The sequence below is a fragment of the Pteropus alecto genome, unplaced genomic scaffold (assembly GCF_000325575.1).
Source record: "Pteropus alecto unplaced genomic scaffold, ASM32557v1 scaffold76, whole genome shotgun sequence".
In the NCBI taxonomy this organism is placed as follows: Eukaryota; Metazoa; Chordata; class Mammalia; order Chiroptera; family Pteropodidae; genus Pteropus; species Pteropus alecto.
Genome location: NW_006443138.1, coordinates 16,025,410 through 16,037,867, shown reverse-complemented (window position 1 = coordinate 16,037,867; position 12,458 = coordinate 16,025,410). Strand labels below are relative to the sequence as shown.

Below are 12,458 nucleotides of genomic sequence, written 5' to 3'. Positions count from 1 at the left end.
TTCAAGTATTTTTATGTTTATTTAAAAAGTTTTTTATGTAATGCATGCCAGAATAGGGTCTGCTCACCCCCATGAATTTTTTAAACCACTATTGAAAAAAATCAAATTCAAGTCAGTATTCAATGGATCTTGTTTTGCCTTTTAGTAATGGTTGAGGATGTGAGTAATTTGCCTATTAAAAAATATATTTAGTCTATATAGTAACTTCTAATAGTCTTTAGTAACTTCTAATAATTTTTTGAATACTATTGTTTTATTTCTGAAGTCTTGCTGTGGTTTTATAATAGATCTATGGCCAGATTCTGTATCTCCTTTGATAGTAGAATATCTGATCTGAAGTCTTTCCTGAACAAACTTTCTCATGGATAGCAAATATCTTAGCTCTTCCAATATTTATAATAAAATCCCTTGTACTCAAATGCATTTTATTACAATATATGGTAATTGTCGTGGAACATGTAACAACTTACATCCAGTTTACTCAATGTCACTACTTTAAAGGAGAAAATCAATGAATCTTTGTTTCCACTAGCCCTGTGTTTGTTTGTATGTGTATGCATAAGTATGTGTATATATGTATATATGCATATATATATATCTGTGTAGAATATATATGAAAAGGACTAGATAAGTTAAAATTAATAATACTTCAAAACTGCACATTACTCATACCACCCCTCCACAGGTACAAAAATTATTAAAATTATGCAAATTAATTATCAACTAATAAATTTTAAGAAGGATTTGCCTCAAATTATAAACAAACTTTTTGTTCCTCAGGGTCCTACATCTTCATATTTCTTTTTCTGACCCTATCCACAGACATCATAAATAAGCAAATCTCCTTTTTTTAGAAATAAATATTTATATTCCTCAGCCTACTAAATCAGAAACTCTCAGAGTAAGGCATGGAATCAGTATTTTTGTCATTTTCATGTTTCTTTTCTGGATTAGTGGTACCCATTGTGACATTCACATAAGATGTATTTTATGTGGTTTGTTTAAAAATATTGCTCAACAACTTAATCTGAATAGGATTATGTTTATCACACTGGTCACGGTATTATCTACTTCAGATTCCAAATACTATATATATATGTATATATATATATATATATTTTTTTTATATATAAACTTAATGTCAGATACTTCCGTGATTGATCATTCTAACCTGATTTGAATTGAAAGAATATATTTTGCCCAGTCTCTCAGTTGTGTCCAGTGAGTGCCCGTCATATGTAGACATTGATCCAGGTGCCTGGAATTTGAGCAGTGAACAAAACAAAGTCTTGGCCTCGAAGAAATGTGCTCAGTTGTGAGGGAGAGAGACAATATGAGTACATTTTGTAAGAGTTCCCATTGATCGATTTTTTCATTTTACTAAAGAGAATCCATGTTGTCATGCAGATTCTAGGTTAATGTTATTACTAAAAAGTAGTATAAATTGTCCTCCTTTGAATAATGTAAATCTATATGCAGTAGTGTTATATAATTAAGAACAGATTTCTCAGCTGAAGTGGCCTAGAAAACTCTTCATAATTATAAATATGATTTGTTTAACTTATCTTCTATTCCTTTTCTTTCCTTTCCCAAACTAATTGAATATATCTCCCTAGTCTGAGCTGAGAGTTGTTGCAAGGGAAAATAACTGTTAACTAGAGTAAATAATTATATTTTCTAAACCAGTTTTTAAATAATTTAGCATAATTTGCTATAACTTATGATATGGTATAACATTTAGTGAATCAGAATAGCCTGAAGGCCTTAAGAATGATTTACTGAGAATTTATCTCATTCACAGTCTACACTTTCTGATAAGACCTCCTAATTGAGAGAGAGGGGAAAAGATATCTTCCTTTATTATGTTTGATTTAGTACACAAGGAAAACTTACTCATTAATTTAAATTTAGACATTCAGAGGAAAATTGACATTTTCTACATTAGGATTCCACTTTTTTCATTAGATAATGTCTTTCTATGATTCATTTCAATAACAAAATGATGCTAGATTCATAATAGACCCAGATTTAAGATGAAAATCTTTAACATGCAAAAGAAAAAATTTCCTTCTCAAGAGAAAAACTCAAGGTCAAAAGGTAGAATTCTATTTCCTTTTAAGTGTATGAGGTTTAGGAATAAAAGAATATCTTTCATCTAGTGGAGAAAAACAGATATCAAATAGGTCAGGACTAACTGGATTCCATTTTAACAGGTTAACTTTTTGTTGCCTATTTTCAAAAATCTGTCCAAAAAATCTTTAGTTCCTTTCCTGAGAGAAGAGTTCATGGCATGGCTTAAAAAGTTGCTTGATCAAAAATAAACTCTGAAGAAATAAAAATATAGTAATATGTATTATAATCAAAAAGTTTTGCTGAAGCCATTATAGATAAGACTTCAAGAGATCTTGCTTTATTATAGGTCTCAATTACACCTGTAAAAATATTGTGAGGTCTGTTAACTTTTATTTATGTTTCTGCCTCATAGGAGAAGCCAGGTTGCTTCACAGTTTTGTAAATCAAATATGCAAGGTTTAAATATGCAAATATGCAATATGTCAGTCTTTTTCCTTACTATTCACTCAATCACAATGTCTCCTGATGAAATTGTGCTACCACAGCCTTTGTAACTGGATTATGAGAGTAGAGAGCTTGCAGGCCATACACCGGTAGAACTGAAAAACCAGATTATTTTTCCCTCTACCAGTATGTAATGTAAAATTTAAAACAAAACACATCAAAACATTATTGCAATGACTACTACTGTTGCTACTATTGTTATTTATGCTACTAACAGCTAACCTTCTTTGCATTTTCTATGTACAGTCATTTACTTTCCCAACAACCATGTGAGACATGCACTATTATACAAGTTTTATATATGAGGCAATAAGCACAGACATGTTAAGTAACTAGCCCAAGGTTACATATCTGATCAGTGGCAAAGTCAAGAACTGAATCTAGGTATCCTGGCTCTAAAGCTTGGATTTCTAACTAAGCTATAAAACCTCATGTATTAATGCTAACATTAAAGTACACAACATAACCACAATATGCTGAAATTAAATTATCTTCTTTGTTGTTATTCTGATTGCAAAATTCAGGATAAATTCCTCTCTTATTGGGGTTGGGGGGGACCTGTTTGTTCAGACAATTATATAACAGTACTGGGAATTAGAAATGAGGTCAGAGAGTTGCCTAAGGAAACCAGGGTTGGGGAACATAAAATGCAAAGGCATTTAGAAGAAGCAGAAATCAATTGATGTGTAGTGGTCATCATCTGAGCAGAAAGCTAAGGTTTCTAAAGAAGAGTTATATTTATATTTTTGGCTGAGCTGTGTGTATGTGTGCAGAGTGAGGCTAGATTATTTGTAAATGCTCATATAAAGGGGAATTTTTTATATGGAATTTTAAGAATATCTTATATCCCTTAGAGTACCTCCTCAAAAGGATGCTTTAAATTGTCTTATTTATTACTAAAGCACTAGGTAGAAATGAATTGGATGTATATATTCATATTTTTATTATGTGGTCAGACATTGAATGAGGAGTATTTTTAATCTATGTTATAAAATATCTCAGGTTAAAAATAAAGTATGAGTCATCTGCTATGATGGTATATTCAGTAGCTAAAAGTCACAGAGCTTTTTAAACATTCTTTGTCAATTTTAACAAGTCATTCATACATAATTGAAAAGAAATTGCTTTTTCTTTATAGGATTTTACATCATAAATAATAGTTATATAGCTTTGAAGTATCAAAACTCAACCTCATTGTAATCACCATAAAAATGTTTTCTTAGAAATTTAAGATAGTTGGTAATATGATAATAACTATGTATGGTGTCAGATGGCTACTAGACTTATTAGAGTGGTCATTTTGTAAGTTATATAAATGTTTAATCACTATGTTGTCACCTGAAACTAATATAACATTGTATGCCAATTATAATTGAAAAATAAAAAATTATTGAAAGAAAAAAAAGAAATTTAAGGATTCTTAAATATTCAAGAATGGCCAAGACAAAGAAAATATGTGTGGAAGAAAAACATATTGTGAGCTATGTGTACTGATAATGATCAACAATGCAGGCAATAAATGATTATATAATGTTTTTCCCCAACATTGCTTTGCTTTTAGAAATAGAGTTGTAAAATGCATGAAAATAAGAACCGAAAAATGATGATTTCTTTTATGGGCATATTGGTAAAAAATAGTTTAACCCTGTGAAATATTTTTATTTTATGTAGAGGCTTATATGGTGAATACACAAAATTAAATGAAGGATTAGAAATGTGTGAAATTTGAGTTTAGTTGCTGTATTCTTTCCTATGTAAACAATTACACGATATTGTGAACCTCAAAACTTACTAGCTTAAAACCACTGCATTTGTTACCTTACAATATCTGTGGGTAGAGATTCTGTGCAGTTTACCTGGGTCCTCAGACTCAAGGTCTCTCACAAAGCTGCAAGCTAAGCATTAGCCGCAGCTGCAGTCCATCTCAGGCTCAAACAGGAGAAGAACAGCTTCTAAGTTCACTTACATGAGCTTAGCAAGCTTCAGTTCCTGGCTGGTTATTATCATGAAATATTTGTTTCTTGTCTCATGGTCCTTCCCATAGGGATACTCACAATGTGTCAGCTTCTCCCGAGGGTTCTGAGAGAGAGAGAAAGAGAGGTGTTACAGGTTTTTGCAACCTAATCTCAGAAATGATGTTTCATCATTTTGGTCATATTTTTATTAGGTCCAGCCGGCATTCAAAGGTAGGGGAGTACATACAAAAAGAGCATGAATTCTAAGAGATATAATCATTGAGAGCCATTTTAGAGCTTTCCCACCACAGTTTCCAAAAACATCTTTTATAATATTATAAAATAAGTGAAAATGTGTCTTTTTTTTTTCTCTTTCTCTTTTTGATAATTTTCTTCCTTATGGAATTTTCTCCCTGGGTGTTACCTCTGATCTGAAATAACCCATTTCTTTCCCATGACTGATTAAAATTTGCTTTGAGCTATTATCTATCAATAGGTGTTTGCTGAAGTAATCTTATTTTATGTGCAAGACATTTGACAAATGCAATGCAGACAAAAAGAGAATGAGTAACTTAATGTAGTTTCTCCCAGTGGGTTTACACTGGAGGTGTCTAAGATTGAGTAGAATCTGCTGGAGTGATTCACTTGGTGTTTGTGACTAATTCCAATATGTGTTATCTTTTAATTATGCCTAAAGTTTCAATGCCTTAGAAAAGAATAATGTATAATGGTAGAATTTCAGATAGTAGGGCCTGAAAGGGAATACTTTTTGGCAGAGGCCTTAGAAATGCCTTGCTTCTGCCATACAAGCAACTGCCCACTCCAAGCATCCTTCCATGGTTTTGGGGTTTTTGAATCAACATATTTATTGGGAGCCTACAGAACACAGAGAGGTATAGATAAATCTCTGCTAAAGGAATAAGAATTTATATGGAAAAAAAAACCACACATAGGATGATAATATAAAGCAATATATACATGAAAATAAATATAATGCAAATTTAGTGACTAGAGAGGTGAATCCTGGCTGGACTGATGAAGAAAATGTTTGTTTTGAATACGAGGTATCCTTATAGTTCCTAGAATCAGGCCAACTCTGCACTAGCTTACATTTTTAATATCCCTCTGTGGTAGACCGAATAATGATCTGTCAAAGATTTCCATATTTTAATTCCCAGAACCTGTGGATGTGTTACCTTATATTGTTAAAGGGACTTTGCAGGTATGCTTAAGGATCTCGAGGTGGGAAGATCGTTCTGAGTTACCTAGATAGGTCCAATGTAGTCATAAGGATCCTTATAAGAGGGAGGCAAGAAAGTTAGAGTCAGAAAAAGGGGATGTGAAGATGAAACCACAAACAGGAGTGATGTTCTTTGAAGATGGAGAGTGGGTCCATAAGCCAAGGAATGTAGGCAGCCTCTAGAAGTAGGAAAAGAAGTAGGAAATGTGTCTTTTTCTTCTCTTTCTCTTTTTGATAAAAGTCTCCAGAAGGAATACAACCCTGGCAACCCTGTATTTTAGACCCTTGACCTCCAGAACTGTAAGAGAATAAAATTATGTTGTTTTAAGCCACTAAATTTATAGTAATTTATTAAAGCAGCAATAAGAAATTAATATACTCCTAATCCCCTGGGATTCTCATCTACCCAAGGCTAGATTGTTTAACTCTTCTTGGTCAACTACCCTTCAAGATACACTCCCTCCTGTGTAGCCCAAAATATGACTCTCAGGAATGTGTGGTGTGGTGTGCGTGTGTGTTTGGGGGTTAAGGAGTGGAAAACATAGACATGCTTTGGTACCCATGTCTGAAGATGCCAGATCCTGAAAAGCAACAAATGTCTCTGTACTTTGCATAAAGAAGACAACAAATGTTAGTGAATATGTGGAAAAAATTGGAACCCTTATACCAGGGGTCTCCAACCCCCGGACCATAGACCAGTACTGGTCTGTAGCTTGTTAGGAACTGGGCCGCATAGCAGGAGGTGAGTGGCAGGCAAGTGAATGAAGCTTCTTCTGTATTTGCAGCCACTCCCCAGCGCTAGCATCACCAACTCAGTTCCACTTCAGATCATCAGGCATTAGATTCTCATAGGAGCACTGGTCCCTGGTGCCAAAAAGGTTGGACACCGCTCCCTTATACACTATTGGTGGGAATGCAAAATGGTGTAGCCCCTTTGGAAAACAGTATGGAGACTCATCAAAAAATTAACAATAGAAGTACCATATGATTCACTAATCCTGCTTCTAGGTATTCATAAGAAATCGAGATCTCAAAAAGATAGTAGCACTCCCATGTTAACAATGGCACTGTTTGTAACAGCTGAGATGTGGAAAAGACCTAAACAGATGACTGAATAAAGAAAATGTAGTATGCACACACACACTATATGTATATATGTATATATATACACATATACATACATATACACACACATAATACACACACACTTTTTCCATTAAAAAGAGGGAAATCCTGCCAAATGCAACTATATAATGAATCTTGAAGACATTATGCTAAGTGAAATAAGCCAGTCGCTGGACAAATTCAGCATGATTCCACTTACATGAGATATACAGAATAGAAAAAAGGCATAGAAGCAGAGAGTAGTGGTTTCCAGGGGGCTACGGAAAGGAGGAAATAAGGAGTTGGTAATCAGTGTGTGAAGTTTTGGTTATGCAAAATGAGTAAGTTCTAGAGACCTTCTGTATAACATTATATCTATAATTAATAATACTGTATTGTGCACTTAAAAATTTAAGAGGATAGATCCCATGTTGTGTTTCTCTCTCTTACTATGTCTGTATGTTTATGTATACATATTTCCTATTAAATATGCCAAGAATGCCCCCATTAAGAGAAGATGCTTATCAATTCTGGCTGAACATTTTTTTTTTTTTTTTTTAACAGTATGGCCTGGTATAGCTCGTTTCTTGAGAATGTGGAGATGTTTGTCACCATAGCATTGTTCTTGGCCTTTGGGCCAAACTACAATTGAGGAAGTTTTCAATTTTAATATTGGGTTATATATAGCTACTGCTTTACATATTCAGGATTCACAGTCTAGTTTGGGGGGTGCTGGAGGCAAAAGAATAAAGACTGACCTACTATTAAAAAATAACTGTAAGAAATCCTTACTTTGCATGGTACTACGTTAACTGAAACTGGTGCATATCAGAACCAGAGGAACTTTGTGCTTATTTCACACAATAACGAGTAACTGAGTTAACCATGTAACAGTGCAAAGCCAAGACATGGTAATTGTATTTACCAGTTTCGGTTAATGCTTTACTGTGCAAAGTGAGGACTGTCTGCATTTTCTGTCTGGGTGGCGTCAAGAGAAGTGTTCAAACTTCTTTGCGACTGCACTAATTTCAACTAAGCATTCTATGCACTTTGGAATTCTTACCTGGCTGTGTGGCTCAGTTGAATGATCTCAGTTATATTTGGGAGGAATAATAAATAGTGAAAAATGTGTTCCAGAAATATTAAGGAAAGGAGAGATTTGAATAGAAATTATTCTAAAATAATCTTAGTAAATCAAAGCATATTTTAAAGTTTGTTGCTTGGGTTTGGTTGTTTTGGGGGGAACTTGATGAGATACATAGAAGAAAACAAGACTGTCTATACAATATATACTGACTATAGGACATTCTGTTATTGACTCTAAACCTCTAGGTTGGAAGACTTTCGCATTATGCTATAGTCTCAATTAGTTTAACAGCACAGCACCAGTGCATTTTATGCTCTGATTTCAGTCAGTTTCATTTCCTTTCATTTAATAGTATTTTGAGAATGTGATATTAATATTGCAAACATTAATTCATATCAGAATCCTGGTAGCATCAATTCAAACAGAACTGCCAGAAGAAAAATAGAGAAATCATATGTCCTGTTGCTATTTCTGATTACCATTATAATCTTCATTCATCATTTCAAAAACAGAAGGAATAGGAAATTAATTCAAAATTTACTTCTTGTGATTTAGAACTTGGTAATCTTTTCCCCAAAGATAATAACAATGCAAAGGGAATGTGTCTGCATATCCCTTACATTCAAATTAGACTTCTTATTGAAATTTTTGTATATCCGATTTTAGATAGGGCTACTAATTACTGTTTTTCAAGTTCTCATCTCAGCCCACCAGCTCTGATTCTTTGATGGCTGTTATTTCCAAAATTAAGGTATAAGCATGAAATTCTTAATATTTAGGTGAAAAATCCCATGGCAAATTTCTCTGAAAGTGTGAACTTAGTGAATTGGAAAATATTTTATCTGCTTTCTTACCAGCTTCTTATAATTACTTGAAAAAACTGTTTATGTTAATTGGCCTAATACCTAAAATCAAGTAGGAGAGAGATATAGTTAGATATTTATTAGAAATTCCTATTTAATATACATACATATTTTAACAAACTATTTGCTCTGTTTTCATTTTGAGTTCACAAGCAATTCTATCTTGCAGTTATTTGTAAACCAAAATGGTAAATGGCTTTAGGGTACTATATTGAGTGAAACTGCAGATAACAGCTGGAAAAGATAGACATTTTACTATTTCCTCTTAAAAAAAAAAAACATCAGTTCAGATAGGATAATCTCCAGTTCATTTTTTTTCAACCAAGTAAATATTTTAGGCTATTATTTACTGAGTTAAAAAATAAAAACTGATTTTTTAAAAAGGATAGTTGTTTACTATATTTTTTCTTAGTTATTTACTGGTATTTTGTATCAGATAGGGGATAATTAAGTATCATATAATTAGAGGGTTGACTGTAAATTGAGATCACAGTAACTGAGCCTCTTATTCTCAACTAACAAAGACTGATAAATAAATCTTCCTGAAATTATGTGTATCTAGGATTATAACATTGATATCCTCTTTTAAATGTTGTAGGCTTCCTTTCAGTTGCTATAACACATTTCAAACAGGCTTAAAGCTGCCCACCTTGGCGCATAAACATGTGATGTCAGACACACATGGAAAGAGGAATGAATTGTGTATAGATTCATGGTATGAATTTTATCCAATGAATAATTCTTACTCTACAGCAAAAAGATTGCCTGCTTTTTAGTCAGAAAAATAAAAATTATATATTTTTAAATGACAGTGAAAAATTTATAATAATCAATGTCTTAGAAATGCATAGAACTTATAGGGCTAATTGAGGAGATAAAATACGAAACAGTATGTCTTACCTTTCAGGAAAAACACGTAGAAATCTAATGGGGATTTAAACCTAAAATTAAACTATATCTGGGTCTTATGTACAGGTATTCTAATGAATATCTGTTTCAACACATATTATTATGTAATCTGTGCTTATAGCCTATCTTTATTTCATATGTGTATAATTTAATCTATGCCTATGCATGATTCTGTAGATAGTAATAGCTAATACTAATTGAAAAATCACTATAAGTTATCAATAAGTAACTTTCCATGAACTATCATAATTAATATTGTAAGATCCCCTAAGATAGGTACTAGGACATAGATTGACTTATTTTATGTGAGGAACATAAAGCAGTTGGCCCAAGCTCACATGGTTAATAAGTAGTGAAGCCAGGCTTGAACCTGTTCTCTTGATCACTACCATATTTTTTCTTGCATGTGTGTTACATCTTGCAGGCTTGAGGTGAAATTGAAGGACTGCTAGCTACCCCTCAGGCACGGTCTCTTAGGGCAGTACCTCTGTTATGTAAAAAATATGTATATCTCATCATTCATTTTGCCATCCAGATTTAAATTTCTGCAGTAATCTCAAAGATAATTAGCTTCTCAATGGCTAACAAACCCAAATGTAATCGGAATATAAACCTGTTAATATAGGATAATGCACATTTCAAAGTGATCTCAAGTACTAATGTCAGCCAATCACCTCATTCTTTCTCTGTATGAGGAGTTCATGGGAAGCTAAATTCAACATTAATTTGTTTAATTTCTTTAACACCTATTGGTTATTATTTATGATGACTTCTGAGGATACAGTGACGATAAGTGCAACACTGAGTTGTTTAGCCCTTAAATAATTGGGAAAGACAGAGGAATAAAATGAGAATTATAAAAAGGTATAGTAAGAATCATGAAAGAGTTAAGTTCAAGATCCTGTGAAGTAAAGTAGAACCATTACTCTAGCCTGAGGGACTCAAGAAAGTCTCTTGAGAAGAGGTAATGCCTGGGATGACTCTCAAAGAGTGAGTAAGATTTATCCAGAGAAGAGGGGTGACTTTCCAGGCAGAAGGATCCGTGGAGCAGAAGCATAGAAGCAAGAAAACACTTAACACAGAGAAGTACAGGGTTCATTATGATAGGAGTATAAAGTTTCTTTTGAGGAAGTGGTGGAGGATGAAATGAGAAAAGTAGTCCACAACTGTATAATGAAAGACCTCATGCATAAAGATACTCAATATTTTTTCTTCCTAAGAATGGGAACCTTAGGATGAATTTTGAGTACAGGAGTTACCTGTACATATTTACATTTGGAACACATCATTCTGGGGCAGTGGTTCTCAAACATTAGCCTGCATTAGACTCACTTGGAAGATTTGTCAAACACACAGTTTCTGTCGGTCTGGGGTAAGGACCAAGAAAATTCATTTCCAAGTTCTCAGGTAATACTGATGCCATTGGTCCACAGGCCACACTCCAAGAAACATTTTTCTGTTTGAGAGTGAGAGTGTAAAAAATAACTCAGAAATAGCTCACAAAAGACATTATTTTGGAGAAAGCCACGGATGGGGAAAAATAAAATGAGGCTTTGAACTAAGGTAGTGAATGCAATGGATCTTGAAAGAAGAGAATAAATTAGGCTGAACAGATATTTAGAAAGAAAAATAGACTGTCTTGGTGTATGGATACGAGACTGAGAGAAAACTCTGTTGACCTATAGGAATCTAGATTGAATGACAGATTGTTTATTGAAAATACCAACAAAGATAAGTGCTGGGAGAAGAAATTGGGCGGGAGGCAGCTGGCCAAAATAGTGGCAGAGGAGGAGACGAGATGACATCTGATTTAGACATATTGAGTTTGAGATAACAAGGATGAATGAATGTGTAAAAGCTGGCAAAGAGGAGCTGAATGAAACTGAGTCAGGATTTAGCAAAAGGCTCCCTTTATCACCTCAGCCATACGGAAAGGAATAGACTGGATAAAAGCAATTCAAAAATTTCATAAAGTAAAGTGCTTCAAAGAGGAACTCCATGGAAAACACAGAATCTTAAATCTCTTTGAAACTTTCTTCAGAATACCCTATTGCATGCAATACTGACACATGTGTCTTTGATACATGTTGGATTTCCTATTTAGTTTCGACTTTGAGAATACTTTGAAATTATAAATATATAACAAAAATATTTGGAATTTTACTTTTTATTTTTGCTAAATCTAGTAGCATTAACTTTCATATCTGTAGATCAAACAAGGATATTCTTTTTTCCATTAGAAAAATTCTACAATTTCATTCATTCCTCTACAAATATGGAATGAATATGTTTTCTCTCAAGTCATTATGTGGCATAGCAAGAAAACCTTGCCCCCCCCCCTTTTCATACCTCAATTTATTTAAGAGAGCACAATTGTTAAAAATCTAGGCAGTCAGCCTGCCTAGATTTGAACATCTATTAACTGTGAGATATTTGTCAAATAATTTAAACCCTTGAAGACTCAGTTTCATCATCTTGAAAGTGATGAAAATAATAACGGGTAAAAGAGCTAGGGTGCTCTTTAATGAGGCAGTAGAGCTCTACGCAGGATGACTGGTACAGTAAATGTTCAATAAATGTTCATTGTTATGTTACCCAACCAAGTTCCTAGAACAGCCTTACTCAGTATACATTCAAAAATTAAATATAGTTCTGGCAATATGAAATATTCGAACTTGTGTACACCCTATAAAATGTACCCCTCAACCTGTTATAATATTAAC

At 33.4% G+C, this 12,458-nt stretch overlaps 1 protein-coding gene across 4 annotated transcripts in view; it reads left to right on the top strand.

Moving 5' to 3' along the window:
* PPFIA2 (PTPRF interacting protein alpha 2) overlaps nucleotides 1–12,458 on the top strand; it is a 423,368-nt gene that overhangs the window by 57,017 nt on the left and 353,893 nt on the right. The gene's annotated exons all lie outside the window — the stretch shown is intronic.